Genomic DNA, 13,215 nt, shown 5'->3' on the forward strand with positions numbered 1-13,215 from the left:
AGAATCCTGTAGTAATTTAGTGTGCCATGCATGTTGTAGAGCTATCATATGTCTCCCGTCATTTATTTCTCACTGACCTGATATCTGCTACCCTTACACTATACTAATTGTGCACACACTTCACCCATACTCACACTATTGTTTTTTGTGCATGTGTATTTCAGACTCTGACATAGTGTTGATGAATGCTGAAAAGAAAAGATAGAATTCGGTCCACTGTAATTTGAACATAAGCACTAAGCTTTTCAGCGCTCTAAAGGATGCAGTGTCAGCAGTTGGAGACATTAAACGTAGCTCTACAGTTGATGATCTCAATTGCCACACACAACCATCCCAGGTGCTTGCTTTAACTTCGCGTTGTCAAATGTGGTTGCATGTTGCATATGGTGTCTAGCTTGTATTCCTTCCAATTTGGTTAAATTGCATCTGCTTACTTTACACATTATACCTTTGATAATGACATGCCTTCCTGTTTTTGATACATACTACATATGTCTATTAACCATGTTCGTACATCAAACTAATGATCTTTTGTATCCCTCGTCAATCACTTATGATGAGATAGTCACCCGAGTGGGTTACTGTGAGACGCCATACTTTTTTAAAGAGTGCAGTGTCATTCTCCCCACATGATTCTCAAGAAACAGCAAGGCTAAATGAAGATAGTCAACGAAGCTCTCTAGTTGATGACCGCAATTCCCCCACACCACCATCACAGGTGCTTGCTCTAACTTCATAGTGTGATATGTGGTTGCATGTTGCATACGGTGTCTAGCTTGTAATGCTTCTAATTAGGGTAAATTGCATCTGCTTAGTTTACACATTATACCTGTGAATATGACATGCCTTCCTATTTTTGGTACACACTACATCTATGTGTTAACCTTGTTCTTACATGAAACTACCTCTCTTCTGTATCCTGCATCAATCACTTACGATGAGTCGCCTTTATTCGTTGCATATTGCATATTATTTCTAGCCTGTTGCCATGTATTGCTTCTAATTTGTTCAAATACATTTGTTAGGGCACCCTTTTAATTTGGCAGAGTGATATTGGTTTCATCTTTCATATGGTTTCTAGCTTGCATTGATTCTAACAAGTTCAATCACCTTGTGCTTAGTTTACACTTTATACATCATACATGTCAATATGTCACGCTATCCTGTTTTTCATACATATTCCATCCTCCTATCATGCGGCTGCCTTACATGAAAGTAGTGTTCGTCAGTATCATGCATTAATGAGTTGTGGAGAGCAAATTTTATTCCTTTTTCTTGTGGGTTTAACTTGACAAGGAAAAATCAAGAAAGAGGATGGAAAAGAGTAAGGAAGGCGGTGATGGTGGTCCTCTGCAGCAACGTAAACGGAGCATCTGTACAGATTCTCCTTGTACTGATAGTGCATTACAAGGTCCAAGTCTCCCCTCCCCTACTCCACCATCCAAGGTGGTTGCTCTAACTTGGCAGTGTGATATCCGGTTGCTTGTTGCATATGGTGTCTAGCTTGTATTGCTCCTAATTAGTGTAAACTGCATCTGCTTAGCTTACACATGATATGTGTGAATATGACACGCTTTCCTGTTTTTGGTACATACTATATTTGTCAATCACACCATGTTCTTACATGAAACTTCTCCTCTTGTGTATCCTGCATCAGTCACATATGATGGAACACCTTTAAGCTGGTAGTTGATGTTGGTTTGCGTCTTGAATATGATTTCTATTATGTATTGCTTCTAGTTTGATGAACGCCACCTACGACGAGACAGTTTTAACTTGGCAGAGTGATATTGATTGCACCTTTCATATGGTGTCTAGTTTGCAATGCTTCTAATTTGTCGAAGTGCCTTCTGCTTAATTACCACATCATAGGTGTGAATATGTCAAGCCGTCCATTTTTTCGTACATATTCCATCCTCATATCATGACATTGCCTTTCATCAGAGTAGTGTTCGTCGGTATCATGCATCAATGAGTTCTGAAGAGCAAATTTTAGTCCTTTTTCTTGTGGGTTTGACTTGACAAGGAAAAATCAAGAAAGAGGAAGGAAGGCGATGATGGTGGTCCTCTGTAGCAACGTAAATGGAGCATCTATACCAATTCTCCTTGTACTGATAGTGCACTACAAGGTCCAAGGCTCCCCTCCCCTACTCCACCATCCAAGGTGCTTGCTCTAACTTGGCAGTGCGATATCTGGTTGCATGTTGCATATGGTGTCTAGCTTGTATTGCTCCTAATTAGTGTAAACTGCATCTGCTTAGCTTACACATGATACATGTGAATATGACATTCTTTCCTGTTTTTGGTACATACTATATCTGTCTATCACACCATGTTCTTACATGAAACTACTTTTCTTGTGTATCCTTCATCAGTCACTTATGATGGAACACCTTTAAGTTGGTAGTGTGATATTGGTTTGGATCTTGAATATGATTTCTAGCATGTATTGCTTCTAGTTTGATGAACGCCACCTATGATGAGACAATTTTAACTTGGCATAGTGATATTGATTGCACCTTTCATATGGTGTCTAGTTTGCAGTGCTTCTAATTAGCTGAAGTGCCTTCTGCTTAGCTACCACATCATAGGTGTGAATATGTCAAGCCGTCCATTTTTTCATATATATTCCATCCTCATATCATGACTTTGCCTTTCATCAGAGTAGTGTTCATCAGTATCATGCATGAATGAGTTCTGAAGAGCGAATTATAATCCTTTTTCTTGTCGGTTTGACCTCACAATGCAAAATCAATAAAGCTGAAGGAAATTGGCAAGGCATTGGATGATGGTGGTCCTTCTGAGCAACTGAAACGGAGGTTCTCTACAGATTCTACTCTGCCATCCTCCCAACAAGATTCGCAAGACAACGTAAGGCTAGACAGTCAACGTAGCTGTGTAGATGATGAGCACATCTCCCCTACTGCACCATCACATGTGCTTTCTCTTACTTGGCACTACTAGATGTGATTGCATGTTCCGTATGATGTCTAGCTTGTATTGCTTCTAACTTTGTTGAATTGCATCAGCTTACTTTACACATAATGCATGTGAATATGAAATGTGTTCCTGCTTCTAGAACATACGTGTACACGATGAGCACATCTCCCCTACTCCACCATCACAGGTGCTTGCTCTAACTTGGCACTATTATATGTGGTTGCATGTTGTGTATGATGTCTAGCTTGTACTGCTTCTAACGTTGTTGAATTGCATTTGCTTACTTTACACATAATGCCTATGAATATGATACATGTTCCTGTTTCTAGAACATACGTGTACATGATGAGCACATCTCCCCTAATCCACCATCACAGGTGCTTGCTCTAATTTGGAACTGTTATATGTGGTTGCGTTTTTCGTATGATGTCTAGTTTGTATTTCTTCTGATTATGCTGAATTGCGTCTGCGTAGCTTACAACTTATACCTGCAACGATCACTTACCCATAAGACACATTTAACTTGGGACTATGATGTAGGTTGCATCTTGCATTGTCTTGTAGCTTGTACTAATTCTAATTTCTTGAAATGGCACTTACGACGAGACACTTTTTACTTCATAGAGTGATATTGGTTGCATGTTCATATGGTGCCTAGCTTTCATTTCTTCTAATTTTGTTGAAATGCCTTCCGCTTACTGTTTTTTCATACATATTCCATCCTCCTATCGTACGTGTGAATATGAAACACTGTCTTTTTTTGTATATATTCCATCCTCCTATCATGCGCTTGCCTTACATCAAAGTAGTGTTCGTCTGTATTATGCATCAACCAGTTATGTAGAGCTAATTTTATTCAACTTCTTGTGGTTTTGACTTCATAAGGCAATATCAGAAAATAGGAAGGAAAAGAGTGAGTTAGAGGATGTTGGTTGTCCTCCGCACCGATGCAAACAGAGACTCTAGACTTGCCACTGCTATTGCTAATGAAGTTGAAGTCCCAAGTCTACATGATGAGTTCATCTCCCGTACTCCACCATCGCAGGTGCTTGCGCTAAGTTGACAATGTGATAATTGGTTTCATGTTGCATTTGTTGTCTAGCTTGTATTTCTTCTATTTTGATGAAATTGCACCTGCTGAGTTTATATGTTATACATGTGCATATGACATGGTGTTCTGTGTCTAAAATACACTGCATCTATCTATCATACCTTGTTCTTACATCAAAGTACTGCTGTTGTGTATCCCGCATCAGTCACTCCTGATTGGACGCTTTTAACATGGCAGTTTGATAGCGGTTGCATCTTGCATTGATTTCTACGTTGTACTGCTTCTAATTTTTTGAATTTCCACTTATGACAAGACACTTTTAACTTGGCAGAGTAATATTGGTTGCATCTTTCATATAGTGTCTAGCTTGCATTACTTCTATTTTCTTGAAAATCCTTCTGCTTAGTTTACACATCGTAGCTGTGAGCATGTCATGCCGTCCTGTTTTTCTTACATATTCCATCCTCATACGGTTGTCTTACATCAAAGTATTGCTTGTCTGTATCATGCATCAATGAGTTCTGAAGAGCGATTTTATTCTTTTGTGTTGTGGGTACGGCTTCACATGGCAAAGTCAAAAAAGGGCAAGGAAAATAATATAGTAGGGAGTGGTGTTACTCCTCGGGAGAAATGGAAAAGGATCTGTCGTCCAGATTCTGCCTGTACTTATAGTGCAGTAGAAGGTCCAAGTCCACCGGCTAAATCTACAAACACAGTATCACCTGCTCCACCTGCTGCAACATGCGCTTTAACTATACCAGCATCTCAACGAGTTACTCGTTTGTTTGCTCCCGAACTGGCCAGTTCCCAATCTGCCTTCACACCTAACACTACTTTCGAAGCACTGCTGACACGACAAGACTTGGCAAGATCAGATGAACCTCATGAGCATCAACACCAAGACGGTACCTGACCGAGTCAAGTTGCAGTTCCATGCTCCTTTATATGTACTCTCACAGTTTGATGTACACTAATACTTTCCATATTCGTTGTTGAAGTAGCACCACGACGCAAGCGGAAACAGACATCAGGGATAATGCTTGACATACTAACAAAATCTAAAGGAGGAAGAATGGAGATCCATTTTGAGGCAGGTTTAAAAAGTCCACGTGATGCTACAGAGTCAGACAAGTTAGTATCAGAGGCAGCCGTTGCCGTTAGGTGTCATGCACGTATCCTCCCAACATGGATCCAGTACAGGAATGAGAAAGACAATACCCAGTTTAACACCTTCCTTGACCATTTATCCGTAAGTAATGTTATTCATCGCAATTAGTAATATTGTCTTGCTCTATACCATACTTTCTAGCTTCCTCCTAATAAGACTCACATTCTTTTTTCAACAGATGAGGTTCAAGTTGGATCCGAAAGACGATGCAACTAAACAAGCATGCACTCATGTTTTTCAGTCTGCTCTGCGACAGTATCGGTACCACCTTAGAAAATCTCACTTTTAAGGCAAGGCTAACAATGAAATCGCCCAAACATCTCTAGTGGAATATATTAAAGATGAAGACTTGATAGCCCAAAAGTATCAGGTAGGCTATATGTATTTGATCAGACCACATATTGAACTTGTATTTATGTATGCGCCTTACAAGTGTATTTTCTTCTAGGCTAACTGTTTGAAGAACAAGACCAACCGTTCTAAAGTGAAATTCCAGCAGACAACAGGATCTTGTAGCTATATTGCACATTGCGAGGCTCTTGTAAATAGCTGCTACTTCTTTTTTCTGTGCCATATTATCGTATCTATATTGACTTGTTCCAAATACAGAGGAAAGCCTTTGCGTACCAAAAAGAACCTGAACCGAATGCAGTGAAAATCTTCAAGGATTGCTAGACCAACAAGATGAAGGGCATGAGCACACCAGTTCAAGCCGTTGTTGTAAGATCTTACTCCTCCTGCCTTTGACCTGATTGGTACTGTGATGTGTTCATTTAACTACTTGGTTTGCATCCAATGTCAGTTACTCTATTCACTTTTATACACAGTTGTCTTAACGTATCATTTCACCTTACATAGTTTAAAAGAGATGAAGGATATTATTTTGGTCTTGATCTGTATTTTAGTTGTTATGTTCACATGCGCACACAATGATAAAATAGCCTATTTGTTTTATATCTGTTTGCCCATGATATGAATGATGTCATACTATGTTCATCCTACTTTAAACCATGTCTCTTTATCCTTACATGTCAATGAATGTGAGGAAATAGACAATACAGTAGGCATGCTACATGGACATATGTTCCGAAAGTTATTTTATTATGTAGTTGGCAATACAATACATGCTAATGTATTACAGTAGTTCACCAAAATAAATTATGTATAAACGTGTAACCTACTTTGTTTGTTTTTGTCCCGTTAGTAACTTATCTGGTACACTAATCTACAAGTTCAAACTTTCAAGAAGCTATGGAAAAAATGATTGAACAACCACAACCACCTGAAGGTGATGAGGCTACCACAGGTAGAATGTCACCTCTTGCTGCGGTGTGTCAGTATCTCTCCACTAACAGTGCAGAAAGCACCTTCCTGCATAATTCTGGGTTGGTTGTCAAGGTAACCTCGTCCAAATCGCCTATTGAACAAAATCTTCCTGCTAGACACAGTGATATATCTGTGCTCCAAACACAAGACCAATCCCTAATGGACGTCGTTTTGGAAACAAGAATAGTGGTTGACAAATGTTGTCAAGATATGAATGGTTTTGAAACCAGACTATCAGACATTCGCTTCGTTGTTCAAGAGCAATGGTGGAAAAAGGTGAAGATCGTGCTGCTCCATTAGATTCTACAGCCTGAAACATTAGCACTCAGGTCAAATGATATGTGCTTCTATACATCTGATGGTGCTTTTATCTACAAGGACTGCAAACTTTATGCCAACATGCCTTTTGTTGTATGGTTGGAATCTATTTTGTTGTGATACAGCATTTATGATGCTGCCAAAGGCTGCAATAATTACGACGCTATTTTTGTATAGTGTAGGTTTATCTTAGTAATGTATTCGGCCAAAAGCTTCGTAGGAGCCCAACATGCCAACATTCGTCGGGCCCATTCCAATTGGGCTAAAAACGATTATGGGCTGAAATTTGCATGTAGGGCTAATATCTGGGCCTGAATCTCCATAAGATTTCATATTTTTCTGGTAGGCCTGTGCCCATAGTGTGCCTTTAACAGGCCTAAACATAATTTGGGCCCTTAGTAACAATAGGCCATTTACAGGTGTAAATATCTCGAGCCCATAAAAAACATGGGCCGTTAAAAGACCAAAGTGAGATTGGGCCTTGATTGTGCCAAATAACCCATTGGTCTTAGCATGCCGAAATGGTGGCCCATTTACGATGCAGATCTTTCACAGGCCGCAATTCGGATGGGCCGTAAATGCGTCGACCAAATACACGGGCCTTTAACAGGCCGGAAGTTCGGTCGGGCAAGATTATCGTCATTTTTATATGGGCCGTTAATGGGCCCGATGTGACATTGGGCCACAAATGGCCCATGGATTTCATCCGACGTTAACAGGCCGAAAATCACAACAGGCCAAAAGTGGCCCAAATCTATAGTGGGCCTCTAACAGGCCGAATGTCAGACATGGCCGAATGTGACCCAAATCCTTCATAGTCGTTTATGGGCCGAAAGTTTCAATGGCCTGTAAATGGGCCCAAATGAAGCAGGACCTTTAACAGGCCGGAAATACATCGGGCCGTAATTCAGCCCATATACTTAGCGGACTGTTAATGGGCCAGAAGTGACCACGGCACACGATGATGACAAGTTTAGGACAGGTCGTTCACGGGCCGATTTGACACTAGCCGTACAGGCCTTAACTGAGAATGTTTGGCCTTTAGCTGGGCCGAACCATTATGGTATGCAAAATCTTGTGGGCCTTTAGCTGGGCCGGCCCATTATGGGCCTTTAGCTGGGCCGACCCATTATGATATGCAAAATCTCGTGGGCCTTTTGCTGGGACGGACCATTATGGACCGCAAAATCTTGTGGGCCTTTAGTTGGGCCTGCCCATTTAAACGTTTGGGCCACTTTTGGGTTGGAACACGTGTCGACATATCATAGGTGCATCTCGCCCATTGGATAAGTGACACCTGTGCCAATGCGGAGCTGACACGTGTTTCCGTCAGCCAATCAGAATTTTACACGTGGAAAATCCCCATTGGTTTGGGCTGTTAACGGGTTATTAGATCCAAAACCGGACCCGATAGCTTAGTGGCATTCCGTTACGGTGGATGCCACGTGTCGATCACCCTTGACGAAAGCACTTCTCTGACGCACGATTTATCGTCATGGAAGTGGACACTTCCGTGATGATACTTTTGGTAATGTCATGGAACACTTCTACGACTACACAGGTATGACTATCTTGATTCTTTCATAAATTTGTCATGGATGTACATGTATGACAGAAAACGTGACATACTATGACAAACATGTATCATCACGGAAGTGTATTTTTTCGTAGTGTATAATGCTTGTTATGTTTTAATTTTTTCCTCCTGTGCGGCCATGTTGAATGAAATCTGAGGGTTGGCCAGTCGTCGGCTTCTACCCCCACGTAGGTAGTACGGGGTGTTCAGGATGGAATCTAAACAATCTTGATCTAATTATATGGTCCTTGAAGGAGTTGTTTAGCACAACGAACCAGGCAACCAGACTATGCGGCTTGAATGCCCCCACTTAGCCATAGGAGTTTTATAATAAAAACATGGGAGCAACCCCTAGTATCGGTACTAGAGTGCTATAAGCGTCTGATCGGGAAGTACCGATCCTTCGCGTAATGCGGAAGAAACCTCCAACAATTTGTAACCTCCGAACAGCTCACTGGCTCCCGCCGCATCATGACAGTCAGTTTTCGGCTTTCTCTACTGAGGTGCTCCTTTGGATAAACCAAGGCACAATCGCAGTAGTTCTCCCTTTACTACCTTAGCCAATATAGCGGAATGTAAGGTAGCAAGCACAGGAGCCGGGCAACCCACCTATTGACCAAAGACATGATTCAGAGCCAATGCATATAATGCTAAATTCAGGGTGCCGAACTATACTTATAAAATATCTTCGGACTTTTGTTGTTGTAATGTGGGGTGCGATGAAGCCCATGGCAAACATCAAACATACCAAAGTGTACGGGTGCTACCTAATAGGGTTATCCACAGGGGAGCTGAAAAAGAGAAAGAAAATAGAAAAGGTGCAAAGGTAAAAAGCTGGTGTCCTAAAGCTCCAGCCGCAAACTGTTCTCATTGTAATTTAATTAGAACGTCAAGGCGCATTGATATAGGTAGTGCGATAAGCAATAGGCTATTTGACATGCCGAAACCAAGGGAGAGCTGCATGTGGATCCTGAAAAATAGGTAGAGTTATTGTTAACAGAATCACCTAAAAATTCCCCCATATGTTTGCGTTTCTCGCCATCTTGGTGTGTTTATCCTTCAAGAGGACCGATGACCAGACCACCAGATGGGGCCTATGGGATTGAGACCTGAAAAGGAAACAAGTAAAAGTGAAAGTATGTGTGTATCTGATGTCGGTTGAGCCGTACTACGGACCGCAAGCTAGCTATGCCTCCGTCGATGCCCATGGGATTTTGAGTGTGTAGTTATGTATGCACGACACGAATGCCACCACTTTATAGGGACTGAGACAGAGGCCGGATTGCTAGTCGAGATCCTGACGAGCCGAGCTCTCCTGCTGCAGAGTAGTTCGGACCCTCTTAACGGTGTTCGTGGGCTCGGCAGCCGAATTAAGGTTCTGCTTGAGAAGATAGCTCTGTACTTCTACTGCTAAGGCAGCTCTATGCTCTTCTGTACGGAGGGAGCGTTCTGTATTTCTGTTGACCGTTATGGCGCCGCGTGGACCAGGCATCTTGCGCTTGAGATAAGCATAGTTTGGTACTGCATTGAATCAAGCAAATGCAGTTCGTCTGAGCAGTGCGTGATAGCCGCTGCGGAAGGGGATGATATCGAAGATTAACTCCTCGCTTCAGAAGTTGTCCAGAGATCTAAAGACAACCTCTAGTGTGATTGAGCCCATACAGTGGGCCTCTACACCTGGTATGACTCCTTTGAAGGTAGTCCTGGTGGGCTTGATCCGTGATGGGTTAATGCCCATTTTTCACGTTGTATCCTGATAGAGCAGATTGAGGCTGCTACCTCCGTCCATAAGGACGCGAGTCAGGTGGAACCCATCAATTATTGGGTCTAGGACCAGTGTGGCTGAGCCACCATGATGGATACTGGTCGGATGATCCCGGCGATCAAAAGTGATCGGGCATGACGACCATGGATTAAATTTTGGGGCGGCTGGCTCTATTGTGTAGACGTCCCTGAGCGCACGCTTGCGCTCCCTCTTGGGGATGTGGGTAGCGTATATCATGTTCATCGTTTTTACCTAAGGGGGAAACTTCTTCTGTCCCCCTTTGTTTGGTTGCCGGGGCTCTTTGTCATCATCCTCGCTTTGCGATCCCTTTTCCCTATTCTCAGCGTTTAATTTGCCGGCCTATTTAAAAACCCAGCAATCTCTACTTGTATGATTGGGTGGTTTGTCCAGGGTGCCATGAATCTGGCACGGACGATCAAGTATGCGGTCCAAGCTGGATGGGCCTGAATTGTTCTTTTGGGACGGCTTCTTCCGCTGACCCGACTTAGAGCCACTGAATCCGGCATTGACCACCGTATCCTTGGTGTTATCACTGTTGTTTCGACGCTTGTACCTGTTGCGTCGAGACTTGTCTTTGTTATTTTTAACTTCAGGGGTGCCGTCGTCGCCCGCACAAAAGCGGGCCACAAAAGCGGGTCATGAGTGCCGTGAGGGCCACCATTGATTTTGGCTTTTCGCCGAGGTGGCGAGCGAGCCATTCATCGCGGATGTTGTGTTTGAAGGCAAAGTATTCGGCATCCAGACAATCGACGATTTGGTTCTTTTTAGTTAAGAACCTAGTCCATAATTTCCTGGCGGACTCTCCGGGCCGTAGAACTATATGGCTTAAGTCATGAGCATCCAGAGGTCGAACATATGTACCTTGGAAGTTATCGAGGCAGGCCTCTTCCAAGTCCTCCCAGCTGCCAATAGAATTTTCACGAAGACTGTTGAGCGAATGCCGAGCTGGCCCCTTAAGTTTTAAAGGGAGGTATTTGATGGCGTGGAGGTCATTGCCGCGGGCCATATGAATGTGGAGAGTGAAGTCTTCGATCCACACCGTGGGGTCCATGATTCCATCGTATGATTCTATATTCACGGGTTTGAACCCTTCTGGGAATTCATGATCCATGACCTCATTAGTGAAGCAATGAGGGTGTGCGGCACCCCTATATCGGGCCGTATCGCGACGTAGCTCTGATGGAGTCCATCTGCGGTTTTCAGCCCGCGCATGACTAAGTTTGGCACACCCGAATAGGTGGCCATCGTCACGTGGCGAGGCACGTCCTCGCGATCCGTAGATTGATCTGGTATGTCCTGCTTTATTGTTCAGGTTTTGCCGGAGGTCATATGAATGGCCGTGGGCTAATTTACCCCTACCTGTGCGATGAGGCGGCGCGGGCTGGTGTTCGGCGTGAGTTGTCGTTTTGTCCCGACCACGTGGTGGTCGGTCAGCCACATTGTATGATGGTCGTATGTATTCCGGTACCTCCTCGTCAAACTAATGTAGCAATTTGCATTTTGGGTAACTTTTGGTTGGGCGTTTGAGGCCGTATTCTTCGGCTGCTAGGACATCGGTCCATTTATCATTGAGCAGATCTTGGTCAGCTTGAAGCTGCTGCTGCTTCTTTTTCAGGCTCCTTGAAGTGGCTATTAGCTGGCGCTTGAAGCGCTCCTTCTCAAGAGGTTCCTCAGGCACGATAAAATCGTCGGTGCCGAGGCTCACCTCATCCTCGGAGAGTGGAAGATAACTTACGTCCTCCGAGTCTTCGTGAGTGGCCTGTTTACCAGGGCTAACCTGCCCGTCTTCCTGTTCATCTTGTTCATTAGCTGTTTCAACGGGGTCTTCATTGTCTTCGGCACCTTCTGGGGTGTTATCTTCTCTTGTGCAAGTGTTGCAGTCTTTACTGCGGCGTGACTTAGAGCGGCGCCGCTGACGCTGACGCTTGGGTTGTAGTTTGGAAGGTTTATCCTCAGCTGGATTTTCCTTGTCATCGCCACTGTTCTCCTTTGGTGCATCCACCATGTATACATCATACGAGGAAGTGGCCGTCCAGCGTCCGGTGAACGGCGAGTTCTGGGCCTCTTCTTCTCCGGCATCATCGTCCATATCGTCGATTTCATCGGAGTGGTAACCAAGTGTGTCGGTTAAATCCTTGACCATGGCTACGAAGTGGGTGGCGGGTGGGGAGCAAAATTCTCCATCGCCAGCCCCTAGTTCGAACTGGATATAGTTCGGCTCTGAGTCCTCCACCAAGGACAGGTTCTTTAATGAGTTTAGCATGTCGCCCAAAGGCGAGTGCTGGAAGATGTCTGCGGCGCTAAATTCGAAGATCGATAAATGATCAAGTTCGGCGTCCGCAGGCTCACATGGTTCGGAACTTAAGGCCGGAAACGAGTCCGGAGTTCCGGTGGCACAGGTATTGTAACGCCCCGAGACCGATGCGCCAGGTGTCCTCCAGTTATTCGATGTTGTTGCCTTTTCAGTTGTTTGCATGCCATGCATTTCATATCATGTCATCATGTGCATCTCATTTGCATCCTTGTTCGTCTCATGCATCCGACATTTTCCCAGTTGTCCGTTTTGCATCCCGGTACTTCTATGTCCTCCGGCATCCCCCTTTTGTCTCTTTTCGTGTGCGGGTGTTAAACATTCTCGGATTGGACCGAGATTTGCCAAGCGGCCTTCTTACACCACCGGTAGACCGCCTGTCAAGTTTCGTGCCATTTGGAGTCCGTTTGATACTCCAACGGTTAACCGGGGAACCGTAAAGGCCTCGTGTGTGTTGCAGCCCAACACCCCTCCAGAGTGGCCCAAAACCCATCCAAACCCCCTCCATCCTCTCGGTCGTTCGATCACGATCGCGTGGCCAAAAACCGCTCCTCTTTTGAACTCTCCTAGCTCCCTCTACCTATATATATCTGCCTTCCCCCGAAAATTCGCGGACGAACCCTAACCATCTCCCTCCTCGCGCCGCCGGACATATCCTTCCACGCCGGACATTTCCTCTGGACACGTCGCGCCGGCCAATCAGGCAGCTCCACCTCACCGCGCCTCTCTCTCCTCCCCA

The sequence above is a fragment of the Triticum aestivum genome, chromosome 7A (genome assembly GCF_018294505.1).
Source record: "Triticum aestivum cultivar Chinese Spring chromosome 7A, IWGSC CS RefSeq v2.1, whole genome shotgun sequence".
NCBI lineage: Eukaryota > Viridiplantae > Streptophyta > Magnoliopsida > Poales > Poaceae > Triticum > Triticum aestivum.